Source organism: Tachysurus vachellii, chromosome 1 (assembly GCF_030014155.1).
Source record: "Tachysurus vachellii isolate PV-2020 chromosome 1, HZAU_Pvac_v1, whole genome shotgun sequence".
Taxonomy (NCBI): Eukaryota; Metazoa; Chordata; class Actinopteri; order Siluriformes; family Bagridae; genus Tachysurus; species Tachysurus vachellii.
Window position 1 is genome coordinate 16,100,204 of NC_083460.1, and position 20,000 is coordinate 16,120,203.

Below are 20,000 nucleotides of genomic sequence, written 5' to 3' on the forward strand. Positions count from 1 at the left end.
ACGCCACCAAGCATAAAGTTTAACTCCCAGCGGTTACAGAGAGCCGCCAACGAGCACCTCAACCCTCCTCTGTTCATCTGTATCGCCCGGTCGTCCTCGTCTTCTTTCCGTACAAGACTCTCGTTGGCCAGGTTTTGACAAATCCCCCTTTTATTCAACCTCTTTGCTTTCTGTTCTGACCACCCCGAGCGGGTCGCACTCCGCTGAACTCCGTGGGCCCAATTACCAGACTTTGAGGCGCAGCCAACAGGTTTGTGAAAACACTTACTGGAGCAGTTAAGAGCAGCGAAGGTCAGTTTTTCCGAGTTCTCCGCTTTCTCCGCTCTCTTCAGTACATTTCCTCTTCTAATAGGTGTGTAAGTCGAGTCAGCTGTTACAGGTGACGGGGTCGTTCCCGACTTCTTCTTTTTTCGAACCCCTTTTTCCTCGTTTCATTAAAACCAGCTTTTCCTCCTTTCCTGGGCGAAACACTCTAGTTTGTCGGCGGCGGGTTTGTTTTGGCCGAGACGAGGCGTTAATTTGAAGCTGGCTCTCTCGTAAAGAAATCAAAGTCGGAGCCGATCGGCGCTGGCCGACATTTTTGCGGCCTTGTCGGGCGCGTTTTGTTGAAGAGAATAGCAAATGACATGCAGCAGCGATGTGTTCTTTTCCTGCTTCTGTGCAGCTGTTGCAACATCTGGAAGTGGTTGAAGGGAGAAAATGCTTGAAAATACATTTGGAGCTACAAGTGGAAAACGGTTCCAACAGAATCACCCCCCTCCTCTCCGTCTCTCCTCTCCTTCTCCTTTTCCGTTCCCTCTCAAAGCACATAGGTCTAAATTAAGTCAGAACCTCGCTCTCGTCAGGCCTCAAGCCTGAAGCGTCGCTGCTCGGGTATTGAATTATGATCCCGATGTCTGCTAATAGTTCACGTGTTGAATTCGAGCGCCGGCTCTCCTCGAGGTCCGAACTCCCTGAATAAGATACCGTGTGACGTGTATCCCGCAGGCCACGTTAATTACTTCAACACATTTAAAACACGATTCTATCAGAGGATTTCGTAAGGAATCGAATCGTTCGGTTTCATTCTTCTGGAGTCAGTTTTCTAAAAAAAAAAAAAAAAAAAAAAAAAAAAAATTATTAAAGAAAATGATATTGAAATACAACAGTTAGTAGTTTTTTTTTTTCTGTCCCGTTTCGACTCCTTCCTTCTTTATAGACAGTTCAGTAACACCAAAGGCAGATGATTAACCCGTTCTTCCTTCACTAAGTAAACCTTTTGCATTGGTGTGTAGCTGTTGACGTATAGACACGTCACGGTAAAGTAACACACCTCCACGTCGGAACACCCGGTCGGCCGACGAGTTTTTAGCTAGGAACATTTCAGGTGTGTGGGAATGCTAAAACAGAATAAAGTCAGAAAGTTTGTACGGTACCGAGTAATGAACACGCTAGCCGAACGACACGTGAGGGTGTGAGGAGAAAAAACACAAGGTTTTGAAGCTTTTGAAAACTAGCTCAGCGTATGTCAAAGCAGGTCACCGCACGTGAAGGAGTACAAAGGACACTTGAATTGTTTTTAATTCAGTTCAATTAGAATTTATTTGTATTTAACAATTAACGTCGTCACAAAGCAGCTTTACAGAATGTAAACAGGTTATTATAAAGAATAATATAAAGATTAATATAATACAAAAATTCAAGATTAATATTAGATATATTTAAATATTTCATATTTAATAGTTTCCAGGCAACCCAAACACAAGACCTGGGCAGGACTAGAGCTTTTACCAAATGGTGGACTCGCTAATAAATTTATGACTCGAAGCATTAAAGTTTAAGATGGAGTTTAGAATTTTACTGAAAAGGAAACGTTGAGCTCAAGGGGGAAGAGGGTACAGAAAGCGAGAGCACATGGTCGTGTAGATCTGCATCTGTTTTGATGTTTCCTGTTAAATACAGTCTCGACTTCCGTCCCACCCACCCCCTCTCCCGCACCCCTCGTGCTGCCTCGCAGCTACCGAGGCGAATCCGTATCCAAGAAGACGACCAGGTCTGATCATGGCTCGGCTTTATTAATACACACCAAAACGCCCGGCAGACGAGATGAGAGGTTTTCCCTCTTCCCTTTTTTTGCTTCACCCAGAGAAATTAAAAACTAAAAAGCACGAGTGCTCTCCACCTTAACGTCCACACTTCATTTCTGAGTGAATGAGGCCAAGGCCATCTCTGGTGTTTTTTTTTTCTTGCATTTGGCGCTTTTTTTCTCTCCCATCTTCCTGCTCCCCCGCCTTCTTCTGGGCCTCATTCTTAATTCAGTGTGGGGAATAAGAGTGTGCAGTGTGCTCTTATTGATTTGTGTTTTAAAGGAGAGTCTGTGGGGGCGTTAAATGTTTTAGGATCAGAAGGCTGCTTTATTGGGTGGCTTTCACTCACACGTCATGTTTAATTAGAGCGTCGCGGCCTGTCGGAGTCCCGGCCGACTGGAAACGGTGCAAGATGGCAACTGGTGCAGAAATATTCCCTCCCCTTAGCTGGGATGGTGAAGCAAGTGAAGAGTTTGGAGTTTGTTTCCTTCTGCTTTTTGTTCCTCTGTCACTTCGTCGGCACTCTGGAGCTTCTGCGGTTCAAACTTTTCTGTCAGATTCTGAACACTGGATTATTAGACATTAAACTACGTACATCTAAACCATCTGATATTCAAAGTGAGCTTCTGTAAGCGATTTATCCCGTCAGATTTGGTGGCTATACCGGGAACGTTCTTCATAAGGCGCGCACATGCACACAGGTTTCAGTGCAGTTTGTGTAGACGATCAACAATCAGCATGTTTTTAGGGTGTGGGAGGAACCCGGAGAACCCTGAAGAAGCCCACATGGTGCTGGGTGATGATGATGATGATGATGAATAATTATATATATGATATAAAAATCACAGAGATTCTCAAGAATCCTAGAAACGACTTTGAGAACCGTGATTGAATATTTTTGTAAAAATATGTCTGACAGACTGCAGCATGTGAACCCCGGAGCCACAGACTGGGACTCGCAGTATAAAGATGAAGTTCCTAACTCTAACCCATGCATTCCGATTACTTTCTGTTAGAGCACTGAGGAACCGTGTGTGTGTGTGTGTGTTGTCGTGTATGATCACATGACCGTCGTCCCGTGCTGAGACACACCATCTCCTCGGCATCTGCATTTATGATGAATCATGTTTACGCAGGTCTGAGGACGAGGACACTCAGCACAGTGACAGCAGCCAATCCCTTCCTGTCTCTGCCAGGTCCCACTGGTGCTCCTGTCAAGCCAGCGAGTGCTACACCCCCCGTCACCTCCCCTTTCTATGGCATGTCTTTTTGCGCATTGTGAGCTTTTTTTTAAATGATTTTAGTTAAAGTTTATTTTCTATGAAGTCTCTGAAGCACACAAGGTCATTTTATTTCTGTTTGATTTCCAGCCTTGGAACACAATCCGCCTTTATCAGCTACTTTGCATGGAAGAACAGTTACTTCAAATGTTTACGTAAAGCGCAGGAGCATTAGGAGGTGAATGGCTTTCGAGAGCTCGTTCTTCAGATAAAATCCCAGCCACGTGAGTGAGGGGAAGGAAAGAATTTGGGGGGAAAAAAACAAAACTAAAGATACATGACTAACGAGATCCAATAGTTATAAAGCGACACCAGTTTGCATGAGAATAGGATCAGGTCTATGCAAAGCACCATTTTACCTGTCCTCTCAGTCTGGCTGCTCGAACCTTTCCTTCGTGTGTGTGTGTGTGAGGGAGAGAGAGAGAACTTGTTCAGTGAAAGAGCCTCTCTGACACAACACACAGCCTCCTCATCTTTGTAACCGAACAGAGCTCCATTCACGAGCTCCCTGAATGAGCAGCATATCTCACCGCAAGACGCGCACAAAGACTCCGATTTCGTTCCTTTTGCTGTTTAACCTTCGCTTTCTGCGCGCTCTCATTCTCCTCTCTGTGAAATCATCAAGGTTAATGACTGCCAGCTCTTCACAGACGACGGCCTCGCCGCCACGAAGCCCAGGGAACCTTGTTATTCAGGAGCTCTCCTACTTGTGCCGACACTTTTTCAAGGCCAATTCAATCCCAGCGCGCGCGCTCTCTCTCTCTCTCTCTCTCTCCCTCTCTCTGTCTGTCTCTCTCTCTCTCTTTCTCTCTCTCTCTCTCTCTCTTTTCTCCCATCTACCTCTGAACTACTTTTGCTAATAACGGACAAAACCTTTCCATGCCACACAATGCACAGGGTTTAATTACAGCATTTGTATCTTTCTTGTTATATCTGTAGCCTTCTGCAGTCCTTGTTTTTTTCTCCCATCTCTGGCAGCTGTTTTTCCTGTTACTCCACTGGGAAAACAAGAGATTTGCTGCTGTTGGTAGCGTACGACAGCTGCTGGATTCATCAAACTAATTCTAAAATGATCTCCTCGAAATACACCAAACCACCGCAACCCCTATCAATCCCCCCCCCCTCCCCACGTATCCCCCACCCAGAATCCACTGAACTAGTAAATGCAACCCAAAAGTACTAGCCAGGGTTTGACGTTATGCCACTCGTATCGTATCACAATATTTGAAGACGTTTCTACAATAAACAAAGTTTGCTAACATAATTCTGTCAAAATAGTAATTTTATGTATTTGAACTTTAACTATAAAAAGTTGGGCTTTAAAAATGTTTTGTTTTTTTTCTGTTAACTACAACTACAAGGCTGTTTGTCTGTTTCTTGCTGTTGTATTCCCACTGACAGGTTTTAACAACATGTATAACTAAATGATCTTTCGTGCGTAATTCTGTACTTGCACGAACGTTGAGCTAAACTTCAGGATTTTTAAACTATTTATAATTTAGTCATATTTCCCCTCTGATTGAGCAGAAGTCACTCGGGTTTCAATGCCAGCTAGTTAAAAGCCTCTTGTTCGACTGCACCGTGTTCAAACAGCTCAAATTAATCACTCAATTATACCCTCAAACTCGAAATGTCTGATTTAATTAGATGCTCATCATATTAACAATGCTGAGTAGACACAAACCGGTGCTTCGGACTAGCAGGGGGCTTATAGGCCAATGCTTGTTATATATTGTTCTATATTTAAAGGACTGCTTTAGCTTAGTTTTCCACACTCGCAGCACAAAGCCTGCTGGCGTTTTCCTAAGTCTCGGTGGCTCGCTGCTAGTCTACTAATAAATAGAGTATGAGTATCCTCTGTCCCCCTCACCAGTGTCCTCCCGTCCAGTCCCTTCCATCTACAGCATAGCATCTCTTGCTGTAATATTTCTGTACTGGATGCACATGAGCCTCAGAACAACACACAGACTCGAGAGGAAACTCTGCACAGTCCTGGAGAGGCTGGAATGCATATAAAATATTTTCTTCACGCTTTATTGCCTCTCCTTTGCATGCCTTTGCTTTATATGCCGTTATTACTTTTTTTGGTTTACACGCCAACTTCTCCTCACCTCAGTAATCTCAAACTTTTTACACAGATCTAAGTAGAGAAGGCTAAGGATAAATGTTTACACCAACTCTGATACCAAAACCTTGAGTATTGGCCGCTATTAACTAGGAGGCTGTTATCTGTTGGTATAGTAGCTTGGGTAGCTACTGAGTATCTAGCATGTTAAGCTAACTTTATCCTTATACTCGGTTGGATCTCTAGTTCTTGTGTTGTTTCCCACCAATTTTCGTTTAGCGCACAACAGTTACCAATCAGTGATCATCAGTTCATCTGAGACTCATGAAACCAGCTACCGTATCCTACGAGGAAAAATCTGTCCTCCTTCTTCTTCCGCATACACAAGCAAACAAATCATCGCTATCGATCCCCTCTGTTGATCGACAGGGGAGAGAATAACGCAGCTAGCTACTAGCTTTGCTATTTAAGACTCCTGCCACGGATGGCTTCAGCATTCAAGCTCTAAATCTCTTACCAGAGCTTTCTGTTGCTTCCCTCAGGAACCCAGTTGATTTCATTTCTGTTCAGGTTTACTTTTCCAGAAAATTAACAAGGATAGAACCGATTTTGACCATAGGAGTTATACTACGCCCACATTTGTACCACTAGAGAACAAGTATGTCATTTGAAGTCTGCCGGTAAATCTGCTGTAAGTCAAAGGTGAATACAACGTGTTTTAAAACGAATTTAAAACATATTATTAAAAAAAAAAAGTGCAGACCACAAAGTACCAGCTTGGTCAGTGGCCATGGTAAACAGATTTCTAGCACATGGGCAGGTTGACGCTGCATTTTTGGAGGGAAACAACAGGGTGTTTGCTGTGGTCAGGAAGCCAAAACAACATTTTCACAAATCTCAGGCCCTTAGCGATGCTATCCACTAGGTTTCTTGACCAATTTACCATTAAGGCCATTGTCAATATTTATTATTCTTTGTTATTTAATATGACTTCAATGTTCTTGCGCCAAAAAACCTTTATTATGATTCCAGTTTTTCCGATTCATGTTCACCATCCTGGGCCACTATGTGCCTGCCATGACTGTCTTTATAGGCCTTCTAATGCCTTTCTAAGCGATGTCAGTCAGGGAGGAAAGCGCAGACACTTGGCTGAACTTGAGCTCAGCTCATTGTGGTTATTAATAGTGACCTGAACTTTCAGGAGCCCCAGAAAATGAGCTCCAGATGTGAGCAAGTGGGAATCTGTGTGAACTTGAGCAGCTCCAGTAGAGAGAAAGGAAAGATTGATGTCCTTTTTCTTCTTCTCTAAAGGGTGACCCTGAAAGGAGGTGGGATTGGAGGGGGGGGGGGGGGGCTTGTTCAGAGGGAGGTAAGATGGTTTCATTGGTGGAGGGTTTGCTTTTCTTTCCTCCTTCAGTTCCCTTCCCCCTTTTCTTTAACGGTTTGTCTGCGTTTGTTGTGGCCGTACTTGGTGGTTACTGACAGTGATGTAGTACAAACCCTCTTGTGTTTTTGTTTGGGGAAACCTGACTTTTGGCTGTTGAACTGATATAGATGCTGTAATTAAATAGCTGGGCTTTATTGTATCGATGGCGATAAAGGACCTTCGTCCAGTTTTTAAAATTATTCCCAGTACAGCTTTGTAGTAGGTGTTAAAGCAACTCCGATATCAAAACAGCTGTTACAGAGCTTCCATTCTCTCTCTCTCTCTCTCTTTCTCTTTTTTATTTTTGTTTAAATCAATTGCATTTTATCAATTGATCAGATGCTTCCTGGTGACACTCCTCTTCTCGAGGTGACCGTCGACTTCGGCTCAGAAACGTAAACATAACTTGAGTACAAGCACACGAAATCTTGTCATGTCAGATATCATGTCTTTGTTCTAATAATTGTTCTTCATATTGAGCTAGCTTGCTTTTATTTATTTCAAGTCGGCAGGTGTACGGCAGTCGCAAATAAGTCAAGCGCTTCAGCAAACCGTCGTTCTTGCTTCACGTTTCCCTGGTCAACACACGGAATCCAAAAGGTCTATTGAAGGCACATCACGAGGACTTTGTGTTGATTGTCCTCCATAACTCATTGTAACGCACGGTTCTTTTGATTCGTTTTATGGTGGAACTTGTCCTTTTGTTGCTTAAACAGTTATCCATCCATCATCCAGACATGGCGGTGATTTTTTTTTCTTATTTCATTTGGAACTTCATTTAAAAACATAATCCTCTAGAAGGTTGTTGTATTGCAGGGTATTAACCATTTATTTGCCAGTGATGCCAACAGAAGTAAAGGGTATAATCTGCTTCCCCTAATCCATGTAAAGCCAGTTTTTATCACTGAGATGACAAACGAGAAAAGTAAGTTAGTTAGTTATGGTTAGTTCTGTGTATCTCTTAAGTTCTGGTTATTTCTTAAACTCTTAAACCTGGGGCAGTACATTCTTGCTCAGGAGTCTAATGGCCAAGTGGCAGGACTACTAAACTCCCCAGTTTCTGCCATCTCTCTCCTAATAATTCTCTCATCTTGCCTTCTAATGTCATGTCTGCCTTCTGAACTGTTGCTGCCTCATTGTCATCATCAGTTGTCTGAGAAAATGTTTACAAGCCAGAACCCTACCATTCTTATATGGGTCCTCTGGCCACACAATGACATCATTCTGTTGCCTTGCTTTTTGGCAATCGCCGGACTATAAACAGCAGGACGGCACTCGTCTAGACGGCCTTCTCTGGGCAAAATGGTGAGAGAGGGGCCACATTCTGTCACAGGCCAGTTGTGCTGCCTGTTAATCAGTAGACTGGTGTTGACCCATGCCCCTTTTTACCCAGTCCGAATGCCCACGGTCCAGCTGGCACCCAGCCACAGCTCCTCACTGAGTTCAGCCCCGAGTTCCTCATTGTTTCCAGGCAGTCAGAAGGCAAGCCGCAACGTGTAAGTCTGACAAATTGGAATTTGCTGCAGGAAGCCAATCTATTGTAGAACTTCTTTTGTTTCAAGAACTTTGACCAGTAGAACAGCCGTATGGGGGTTCTTCCGTCATCAGACGTCCTTTGTACGTCATGCGCCTGGACACGCACGGCGACTCGCTCGCTACCCAAACCTGTTTTGTCTACTGTTTTGTTTACTGTATCGAGTGGTTTTGTCTGGTGTCCTTGTTTGTATTTGCTGTCCAAATGGCTTCCGTGAGGAGACAGTAAAATTGGTGGAATTGCCATGAAAACTATAATACCATAGTTGTCCATAAAACACAGTGTAAATGTAAAAATGAGTCAAACAGAGAAGGAAGGTCGTAAAAGTGCCAGAGTTTTGCAGTTCAGGAATGCATTTGCTCTGTGCCTACACTGATTGTTCGAGAGAGAGAGAGAGAGAGAGAGAGAGAGAGAGAGACTCTTGATCTTCCTCTGCTTTCCTCCCAAGCGTTTATCGTTCCGCTGTCTAAAACTCCCATTACCTTGCCAGTGATATCCTTTGATGTTTACACAAATATAGAAAAATGATGTCGTAGGATACTAAAATGTCCCATATCATGTTCTGTTTCCTTTGGCTCCCTTCTTCAGGTTTAATCTTACTTTCTCAGGAGCAGGCATCAGTGCTCAGATACAAACAGGGTGCTGAATTTCGGTTTTAAAAAGACTAAAAGAGCATAAAGTATTTCACGAAGATAAATCTCGTGTGGGAGAATTAAAAATGCCTGGAATTAAAACACACCGACGACGGTCTTCCTGAAGAGAACGAAGCGTTTGCTTGTCCGCATCGTGGTGGCTACAGATCAGGAAAGCTTCGGTTTGAACCATCGTGGACTTTTAATTATAGACGTCCTGAGGGTTTTTTAATGTTTTTTTTTTTAAAGCTAGGATTTAAACGGAAGGTAGAAATCCACGTTGTTGGAAGAAGCAGCATCAGATAAGCGATAGCCATAAATCGCAGTGAATCTTATTTTAATTTGGACGTGTAGTTTTGAAGTTACGACATGTTCATAAGCTCTGCTTCAAACACCAGAGGTCAACAAGCTGCGCTACCCAAAGCTCCGGGTCACAAGGACAGACACTTATTATAGGTTATATGGCTGCATAATTACATTAGATTATAATAGTTCAAAAGAACTCATTAGTAGATTACAAATACCTGTAAAAGGAGGTGAAAGAGGTTACAGAAATCAGGCAATTTAGCTGACTTTGGCTCTCTATTTAAAGTCCCCAGCTCAGTGACATTGTTTATTCAATCAGATGTTTGAGACAATTTAGAAATTGAACTACAATGAACCTGTAGAGCATTTTGTTTACAATGTTAAATCTAAGCTTTATATTTTAGTGAATCAAGAACTAAGAATCTGATCAGACCATGACTCGCTAATAACCAGACCCTGCCTCCAAATGTAAAACTAACACTCTTATTAGTCGGCGTTTATCTTTTGTTCAGCGGAATCTAGACTAAAAAAAGTGAAATATGTTTAGTGTCTTTATCTGGCAGCCTCCAGGCCTGATCCGTCTTCTCCGAGGTGAAAGATACAGAACTGCAAAGTCGGAGTGTTGAGATAAACCCTTATTAAATGACCGCGGTCGCTGCCGTACTTCAGGCACAAGCATTTTTTTTTTTTTACTCGACACCGAGTGTAATGGCTGCTCGCCTTTAACGACACAAATCGGCCATTGTCTCCAGTGGAGTGCCAGCGTGTAATTACATAAAAAGTGGGACTCGGCTTCGGTGAATGGAGTTCCATGGAATTCCATCAATAACCCAGCCTCCCCTCCCCGACTGCACTAAAAAGCCGTCGCTGATGTTTCTCTTGTTGTGGAAACAAAGCCGTACACAATGGAGTGTTGTTGCAACGTTGCGTGTTACTCCATGCATGCTACCATGTGATTTCAGTTGCAGCAGGAGGAGGAGGAGGAGGAGGAGGAGGGAGCAAGCAAGCAAGCAGGCAGGCAAGGCGAAGTTCTACTTTGCTAAGCACTATACAGTTGAAGTATAAACACAAATGAAAAACCAGTACGCCGAAAAAAAGAAAAAGCATGTTCTCCTTTTGAGGAAAAAAAGTTTACACTGATGAAGGGGATGGGAAAGCAGTGACCGGTTAACGAGACTTGGCTGATATCCTGCCCGTAATAAATACTTAAAACCCTCCCGGGCCGATTGCGCGCCGCGATTTCTACATTATTAACGTAACGAGAGGTGAGGCGCTCTAGAAAGACGAGACAAAAAGACTTTCTGTAGCTTTTTCCTTTCATCACAGAGAGGCCCACACTGGGTGGGCACGCCTTACAAGATCAACCGAGAACTTCAAAAGGTATCAGAGTCGGCGTCGGCTGACGAGGTCTCGTGAATCATAACCGTTCGGGATGAGCTCAAGCGAAGGGGAATCACTCGCAGCTTTCGTTTGAAGCTTGCGTACTTACTGGGAGTGTGCAACTTTTAACCCTGTCGCTTATTTACAGAGTTCATGGCATATAAAGTGTTATGTAGGACACTATGAATAGACTATAAAGATAAACGAAGACACACTTCTTTGTTTTTATCAAATAGGCTTGTAATTGGTATACGTTATAAACTTCGATCACTGAGACACAGCACTCGGACCGGAGACTCCTTCCATGTCGCGTGAACATCTTCTCTCTGAAAACTTCCCCTTGTCCACAAATAGTTTTTCCTCGTTAAATAAACATGTTTTTAAAATCTGTATATAATTACCTAGCCGGTCTACTGCATGAGTGTTGCTATCGAAACAGTACCGTTATATAAAAAGTGACGAGTTATCGTGTCAGCGCCGTCGCGTAAACAAAATGACCTGGTGCTCAAACATACTACAGAGCTTTTCCCACAGCGAGAGCTTTGCAAATCCTCCGTCGGAGTGTGTAGCCACCTCGCTTACTGCGTACCGCTTGGAATACTTTTATTAGTCGTCTCCAGCTGAGCGTCGTTATTAATGGACGTTAGTTCATACCAGGCTTTATTGCTGGTGCAGCATTTTAAACCCTCGCAGGCATTTCCCACCGCCTCACTGTCCCAGATAACTGGAGCGGCAGCATCGCCAGCATGTCCGCGTAGCTCTGCCATTGTGCGACGACTCTTTAACAGCCTCCAACATGGCGGCTCCACCTCAAGCCCAGACACTTTCTATACAGGTTTTTATAACACATCCAGCGATCCGTTTTTTTTTTGTTTCTTTTTTCTTCTTTTTCTTTCTAGCTTAACTATTTTTTTTAATGGTCTGAGCTTAAAGATTGCTCCTGGGCTTTCCCACGCTCATGGGGAAAAAAAATAAATTGTTTATTTTTTATTTATTCTTGAAATAAGTTCTCACATATGCCTGCTAGCACAAGGCTTGATTAGCCAGATGAAAAGATCGCTTCAGACATGCAATGGGAATCTTTTTTATTTATTTATTTATTTATTTTTTCCCTCTCTCTCTCTCTCTCTTTGAGAAAGTCACATTGTTTTTTTCTCCCCAGTACCCGATTTGGCTTTATTGTTTACGCTTCTTTCTCTATAAAGTTGACCACTTTGCTTGATCCGCCACCATGTATGCAGAACGGTCCCACGCTTTTTTCTCTCTCTCTCTCCTATACAACATCTGGATGCCATTAATCCCAGAAGCCTGCTGTCTCGTGCTCTTTTCTCTCTTTTTTCCTTTTTTTAAAGGCTGGTATTGCCGTGTTCGCCTCCTAATCTTCTTTTAGAGGCCCAGATTGCATTCCTGTCAGGGTGTAGACATTAATTCTGAGATGAGAGTCATGATTCTTCTCAAGCCTGGTTTTCTAGAGAAGGAGAAAAACACGGAACTGGGATGTATATAGCTTATCATAACTGAAACATTTCTTTACCCGTTCATACTATCGCAAATCTCTATCGTCGCTGTTGGGCTCGGTAAATCTGAGGACGAAGATTTTTCTGCTGTTGCTGTGGAATCGCAGAGTGCCGTTTTTTTAAAAGCGAAAACCACGCGGAACCACGACGATTAGTGAGTGCTACATCACCTTCGAGATGAAGCCAGGGATGGGGCCAGGAAGAAAAAGGACTTGTTCAGAGATTTGTTTTAAGGTTTTATTCCGATGATCTAGCGCATGTCGGGTGAAAAGAAGCCGTCTCGGTAGTTCGTTCAGACTTTTTATGTTTCTTTCCCACTTCTCTTCTCTTTACGCAGCTATACAGGCGATCTCGATTAGCGAGAGGATGTCCAACACCGAACGTTTAGCGTAGTTTCCCTCCAGGTCCTTTTGCTCACTTGGCTTCTCTATTTTAATGACTGTCGAGAGTACCGGGACTCATGGGGGAAGAAAGGCCTCATATCAAAAGTGCCTCTTAACCTTCTACTCAGTTTAGGGTCGTTCTGTAAAGAGCACACACCTCAAAAATGCCTCCCAAAAAAACGGGTCGTTCTCATTCCAGGACGCCAGACACGTGCCGCTCTCCGAAGCCGAGTTTCAGGTGAAAAGCAGAACCTCTGAAAAACGCTGGCGGATCCTCGCCGGGTCACCTTGTAACAAGTCAGAGTCGTTACAGCAAAGTTTTTAAAATAGGTCACGCCTTCTGCCTTGTACACCAAGAAAGGCCTGTCAGGGAATTTATCCACAGATGAAACCCAGAAAAAAAACAAAAACAAAACAAAGTCTCTCACCTGGAAAATAAAGCGGATCGATAGCGAGCATCAGCGCTAAAGGCTGACTTTAATCCGCACTTTGCCGGAGTCTTGTTCTCTGAACCTTGACAGCTCTCGTGTTGGATATGGATCTGTTATGGAGGGGAAGATAGAAGGGGGAGGAAATGTTTACGTATACCATCAGTCACAGGGTGTCAGGGTGTTTGTCTTCATGTGTGTTTGTTTTCTATTATTCTGGAACTTTTTAATGGCAGGAATTACAGTACAGGTAGAAATACCTTTTTGTTCTCTTTCATCCCTTCAAAATTTTAACTTTATTTGTCCACTGCGATTATCTGAAGAATGTTTAAGCTCCGCCCACTCGGCACAATCGCTTCTCGATGAACGCCCTCGTAACTCGTATTAATCGCTCTTTACATCCGCTGGGAGCTGAAAAGCATCTCCGAGCCTCTCAGATGGGAGAACTGCAGAATCCATAGGGGAAATACCATGAAAAATAGAATAAGACCAAAGTTTTCAAAATAATTCTCTTCAATGATTGTGATTTGGTTTTGTTTTTTTAATCCTAGTGACACAATATCGGAGATGATCTGAGAACAGATCTAAAGCTAACTTCTGGCTTGTTATAGACCACGATGGTTGATATAATTTTTGTTTTATAAAAAAACCCCCCCCCCCCCCCCCAAAAAAAAAAAAAAAAAAAACCCACGCTGCACTGCGGTTTCATATCTGAGACGCTGAAAGATAAAAAAAAAAAAAAAAAAGCTTCTCTTGTGGTGTTTGCGGTGTGTACCATCACACCCTCGCACCCTGAGCGTACCCTATCCTCCGTTCCCCATGTCGCCGATTACAGTACGGTTGGAAGCGCTGGCTGTTATCAGTTGGGTCAAACTAAGCAAGTCTAAACGGGGGAGAGAATCCCACATCCCACGCACCTCAGTCAGGAAGCATTTAAAAAAAAATCAAAGAGTGATATTCGAGAGCCGTAGGCGGCTCTGCGCAGGAGACGGCGCCTTCGACTTCGAATACGCAGCACAGACGGGCGTGGGCACGTGCCCCACTTTCTGTCCTCTGCCACACAAAAGCGTCACAGAGATAAAGATCATTGTGTCGGGGTAGACGTGCCCGTGTCGTTCGGCTTATGTCATGCTACAATACGCGCTCGTCACGGCGAACAATCAGCCGTCTGTCTGTCCGCATACCCACCTAATACCAGCATCCTGGAAAACATGCTCTTCGTTCACTTATTATTCTGAATCATAATTAATGAACCTGAAACGAATCAGATCTGGGGTTAAGGTTAAAATCCCCCACACGTCTACCCAAGACCCCCCTCCTCCTCTGAGCAGCAGTAAATCAGCTGGGGTTGTTTGTCAGATATAATGCGTCTTTTGTTCGCACCTTCGTTCCTTTCAAGGTGAATTGTGTGGCTGTGTTTTATTTCCAACGTCCTGCGTGTTTTCCTACAGCACACGCAAAGCTTTGGGTTGGTTTATATATATATACATTTGTTTTTTCAAGGTATTTGATTGACAAACTTTTTTTTCTTCCATATAAACGAGTAACCAGCTTCACCACCATTTTCTGATCATATAAAAAAAAACCCACATCAACAAGAAGAACGATAACTTGTGCTAATAAATCAGGTTTAAGATGCAAGCCATTTAGTTTTTTCTCTCTCCCCCGACGCCCCCCTTCCCCCTCTCTTGCTACCGTCAGCTCCTCTATAAGACGAGGAGTTTGGGCGCCGGCGCCTGCTGCACTCCTCCTCATCCTTCATGCGCTGTGTAATTTCTCTTAATTAGACATGGCATAGCTCACCAAGCATTCGAGGAATGCGGAGGCTGACGGGGGAAACGTTTAAAATGCCTGCGAAGACGCAAAGCTACGGTGGAACAAGGAGGGAAAAAAACCTCACGTCCACCATGGAAAGTTTGTTCCTCCTAGGTTTTTTTTTTCTGGGTTTTTTACAACATGATGCTGATTGAGCTTCCAGCGGTTTGGGAATTTCTTGCTGGCCTGCTTTGTTTCGGTACCGGAGCTCTCGGTTCTTGCATGCTCACCAATAAGACATAAAGAATGCGGTGTTCCTCAGGGGCGTAATCGCAGTCCGGAGCACTTTATTTTTCAAATGTAGTTCTCTGGTATATCTGGTTATCTGGAATATCCCAAGTTGAATTTTATCTTTATATTAATTGTTGAACGTCTGCAAAACAAGTGAGATTTATATTAGGTATGTAAACAGTTGCTCTCATATTGGCCCTCGTTTTTCTCCAGAAATCACCAAATCGCAGCGTCCTCCATCAGTCCTATGTCGGCAAAAAATAAATAAATAGACTTAAAACTTCAAACAAATGATTGTTCTAGGATTATTCCAGGGCATGATGGCATACTGGTGGTGTTTAGTGAATATTATCCAACACCTTCTGACCAATCAGAATCAAAGATTCAGCAGCACTGAGGTTTTATCTCACATAACAGTTCACAGGTTCGTCGTTCCAGCCTCGTTTTAAAACGATTCACCCGAATCTTTGTAACACAGATCATTTCACTCCATATTTTTCAGTCCTTTGTTCTAAATAATTAACCGACAAAATGAGGCTGTTGCACAAATTATAGCGATTATGTCGCTTTTGCTAGAAGGAGAGAAAAACTCCCCACGTGTCTCGTTCCTCAGAAATACAGTAAGATCCAGTTAACGACAAAATGAGTCTTCTCCGTCATTCTAATTCCTCTGCCTGAAAATAGTTCAGCAGCTAATCGGTGACGGATTAGCGCAGGAGCGCATCGATCAGCGCGAGCCGCTTGGTTAGAACGCGCTCGCTGCATTCATCAGCATGCACGGCTTTCAGTTTGTGGCGTAATGAAGCATGCTTGATAATCGACTCCCAAATTCTGCCTAATGCGACACGCACGGCGTCACAAGAACGAATCGGTGGAGTGACGCCTTTCCTCTCGCTCATGCTGCTACATTGTGTTTTTGTCCCGCGCGTCCTGTTAATCGGCGTTAATCACAGTACAGCTACGTATATCAGATACATACATCTGCTGTTCAAGCGGGAATCGCAGCACTTCCACCTTGTAGTCTGAATGCGGAGATATGAAATCCTCTCACACACACACACACACACACACACACACACACACACACACACACACTGCAGGGCCAGCTGGTGACCTGGCCTGTCGTGGTCCTCATCGGTCAGTGTGAAATCGAGCTAATGCAAAGGCCCGTGGCTTCACGCCGACCCATCGGAGGACACTCCGTCTTTCTATCTCAGCGTCACGTGCAGAGCTCCAAGTGCGCTAATGTTCAAATCTCGCTCTTTCTTTCTCTCTTTTCTTTTCTCTGGCCTGCGTGACCACACGGGGCTCATCCTCGAGTTCTGAGTACTCTCTCACCGCTACACACCATGTGTAGCAGTGTGACTCAGGCTTAGTGTTTACCATACAATAAAAAAAAACGACGAAACGATGCTTCTAGAATAATGACAAAAAAAAATTATTTAGTTCTTTTTTTTTTTTTTTTTTTGGTTTATTTCATTTATTTATTTTAAAAGTTGATTTGAAATGTTTTATTATTTATTAATTCCATTCCTATTTATTTATTTATTTATTTATTTGATATTAAATCACCATTCCTTTTTTTTTGTTAAATCATCTAAAACAATTAGAATTCCTTTGTGTCTGTGGAACGACCCCCCTGGTGTACGTCGCTGATGTAACATCCTTGCAGTGAGCGAAACATGTTGAAGGTGTCCTTGCTGACACGACGCTGTTTATTTCGGTTGAACGTGTCGTGTTTTTTTCCCCTCATGTTCAGGTTTCTGTGCAATGTGTGCGTGAATGAAGTAGCCTCGGAGTCTAGGCTAATCGTAAACCTTTCCTGCTTCTTTCCTAAAGAATTCCTGATAAGCTCAAGTGACCACTGATGGACCTTCATGATAGTGGGCTTTGCCCTTGATTTCAGCTCTGCACACTGATGTTTGTATGTTGTGTGTGTTTGTGTGTCTGGAGCAGCCTTATGTGTAGCTGTGGTTTGTTTATATACATATATGTGTGTGTGTGTGTAAAATCTTAGTGTGTATGCTATTGTTTCTAAAAGAGGTACTACTTTGATGTAACATTCAGGGATGATGAGAATTAAGGTTGCCATTACTTTTGTTTGCAGATTAATACGAACATCCCTGCATATTCTAGTGCCAAAACTTTCACATTGTAGGTTCTTATAAAGCTCTAATATTACCCCGGTGTCTTTTTTTTTTTGTCACCTCGTTTGCATTTAAAGTCGAAACACACTTCCAGGTTGTGGTTTAGCAGGACAGAGACCCTCGTAAAGGAGGACTTCTGTAACAAACATTTTTTTTCTAGCCGGGTTTAACCTTGAAGACCAAGCATAGGCAATTTCTTCAGATTAGTGGAAGAAGAAAAGGAGAGAAGGATTGGATAATAGGGGCAGGGGGTGAACAGACGGCGCGTGTTTGCTGTTCTACGCGGGACGGCTTTAAAGCGGCTTCCCATGCGAGACGGCCATGCTGCTTATTAGCCTGCGTCGCTCTCTCTTTATTTCAAGCCTCGGAGCAAATATTAGTGCGTCTGTCCACACATGGCTGTGTGTGTGTGTGTGTGTGTGTGTGTGTGTGTGGGTTGTGCCCCACCCCTTGTTTATTAAATTGTGTGTGTGTTTGTGGGGGGTTTGAGAATGCAGTAGTTAAACTGACATATGAGTCACTCTTGGGAACCTAAAAGCCTTGGGGGAGCAACATCAACACACACACACACACACACACACACACACACACACACACACACACACACACACACACACAATCTAGCATGTGCTTTGGTCTAAACTAACCAACAACACCTAAAGAAGAGATATTTATATGAACTTATCGATAAACATGTTTTATATTTGTAGAAGGATGTTGGAGATGGAGCTGCCAGGTCAGAGGTCAAGAGGAAGACCAAAGAGGAGATATATAGATGTGTTAAATGAGGACGTAAAGGTAACTGGTGTGAGAGTAGAGGATGCCGAGGATCGAGTTAGGTGGAAACTGATGATTCCCTAACAGGAATAGAAGAAGAAGAAGATCTAAGTTAATATTTCACCTTAATAGTTCAAATCGCAAACCCAATTGTGAAATTATATTTAACATTGTCGCTATTATTCTGTAACAAAACTACTGCGTTCAACATCGTGAGTTGTGTAATTATTGCAATGACTGATCACAGCCTAACAGATCATTCATCTAGCTACACTTGATAAAATTATATGATTAGTCGGAATTGTTTTTTTGTTCCCGCACGTTGCGTAATGGTTTCTGTAGTAACAGATTACGCATGGACGTGTGTACGGAAAAAACGCTCCACACAAACGCACAACAGTTGTTGTATTGAAGGAGTCTCCAGTTTCAGGGGTTTTTCCACCGTGGGAAAGGCTTCATTCAACCCCTAATGGTGTTAGCATTGTGTTTCTGTGCCCACGTAGTCTGCAGGTACTTCCTCCGAAGATTATTAGCATTTTACTCCGTTACCTTATTTAGTCAGAAGGCTAAGCTGGAAATAGTCGTACTCTAAAAAAAAAAAAAAACACTACATGGTTTCAGAAAATCATGATTTAGCAGCTGAAGCCGTGGTCCCATGGTGAATCTGGCTGATGGACGCAAAAAGACGCGAATGCAGGCAAAACCGTGTTGTGTACACAGCTGCTGGCGTGAGTCAGCGCTGACGAAGCGAAAATCTCCAAACGTGTCGAGCTCCGTTTCACGCCCGCGTCAGCTCCAAATTTGGGGTTTCGTCTTCTTTCTCCCACTCGTGCAAGGACTGCGTTTGTTTGGTGTAATTTTCCCAATGATAGGCTGCGAGAGTGAGAATGGCAGCGTGAGTAATAGAGGGGTTGGAAGGGAAGGAGAGAGACACAGAGACAGATAGAGAGAGGATTTACACGAACATCTCACATTTTCGCTATTCATCGTCCTGAATAACAGTCCAGGGGTGGAGTCTCGCTGTGGATCTACCAACCTTCTCCGTTCTGGTGTGTGTGTATGTGTGTGTATGTGTGTGTATGTGTGTGTATGTGTGTGTATGTGTGTGTATGTGTGTGTATGTGTGTGTGTGTGTGTGTGTGTGTGTGTGTGTGTGTGTATGTGTGTGTATGTGTGTGTATGTGTGTGTATGTGTGTGTGTGTGTGTGTGTGTGTGTTCGTGCTCACTGGGTCAGTGAGGAGTCACTTCATTAAGTCTGCAATTTGAACAAAATTGTAGCTGTTTCCTTGCCTGTCCCTTGTGCTTTTTTTCTCAGACTTTTATTTTCTGTGCATTCTTTTACTCAGGCTTTCACAGTTTTCTCTCTCTCTCTCCCCTTCTCTGTTCTGATCTTTTCTCTCTTTCTTTTCTCTATATATTCGTTCTATCTTCTCTTTCTTTCTCTTTTCTCTCTCTCTCTCTCTCTCTCTCTCTCTCTCTCTCTCTCTCTCTCTCTCTCTCTCTCTCTCTCTGTAGTCTCTCTCTCTCTCTCTCCCTCTCTCTCTCTCCTGGCAGCTCAGAAGCTCTCGCGGGAGAGGCCGTAATCTGTTCCATCAGCATTTACTACCGAGCAGAAATTAACGCAGACAAGTGCCGGCACTCGCAGCCAGCCAAACGCTTCTATTAGGAAAATTATAACGCTATTAACCGAGCCTGTTTGGCCTTTCATACTAAAACCCCTCCCCATCCCCCCTCTCTCGCTGCCTCCGTTCCCACCGCCGCCACACACAGTGTGGGACGTCACGCTTCGCTGCAAATATGCACACGTAAACATCCGATAGCATCGGTACTCCACGGCTATTGGCTTGGAATTGACCAGAGGCTTATCGGTATCGGTTCTGTATCAAAGCCAGATTAGATTCACTGAGCTGCTTTCTGGAGGTGGTGGAACACAGTGCTTAGGGTAAAAGTAAACATGTTTTCCTATAAACCTGTAGCTCTTGTTTATTGTGATCTGTTATCGAACATATTTA

General features: G+C 43.4%; 1 protein-coding gene and 1 long non-coding RNA gene across 2 annotated transcripts in view; one reads left to right on the plus strand and one right to left on the minus strand.

Annotated features, from left to right (window-relative positions):
* cux1b (cut-like homeobox 1b) overlaps window positions 1-20,000 on the plus strand; it is a 133,689-nt gene that overhangs the window by 10,114 nt on the left and 103,575 nt on the right. The window lies entirely within an intron of this gene.
* Window positions 12,011-13,435, minus strand: LOC132839812 (uncharacterized). The gene is made up of 3 exons (XR_009647763.1): window positions 13,278-13,435; window positions 13,018-13,130; window positions 12,011-12,157 (listed from the first exon to the last, which is right to left on the minus strand). It is a non-coding gene; the product is annotated as an uncharacterized LOC132839812 (long non-coding RNA).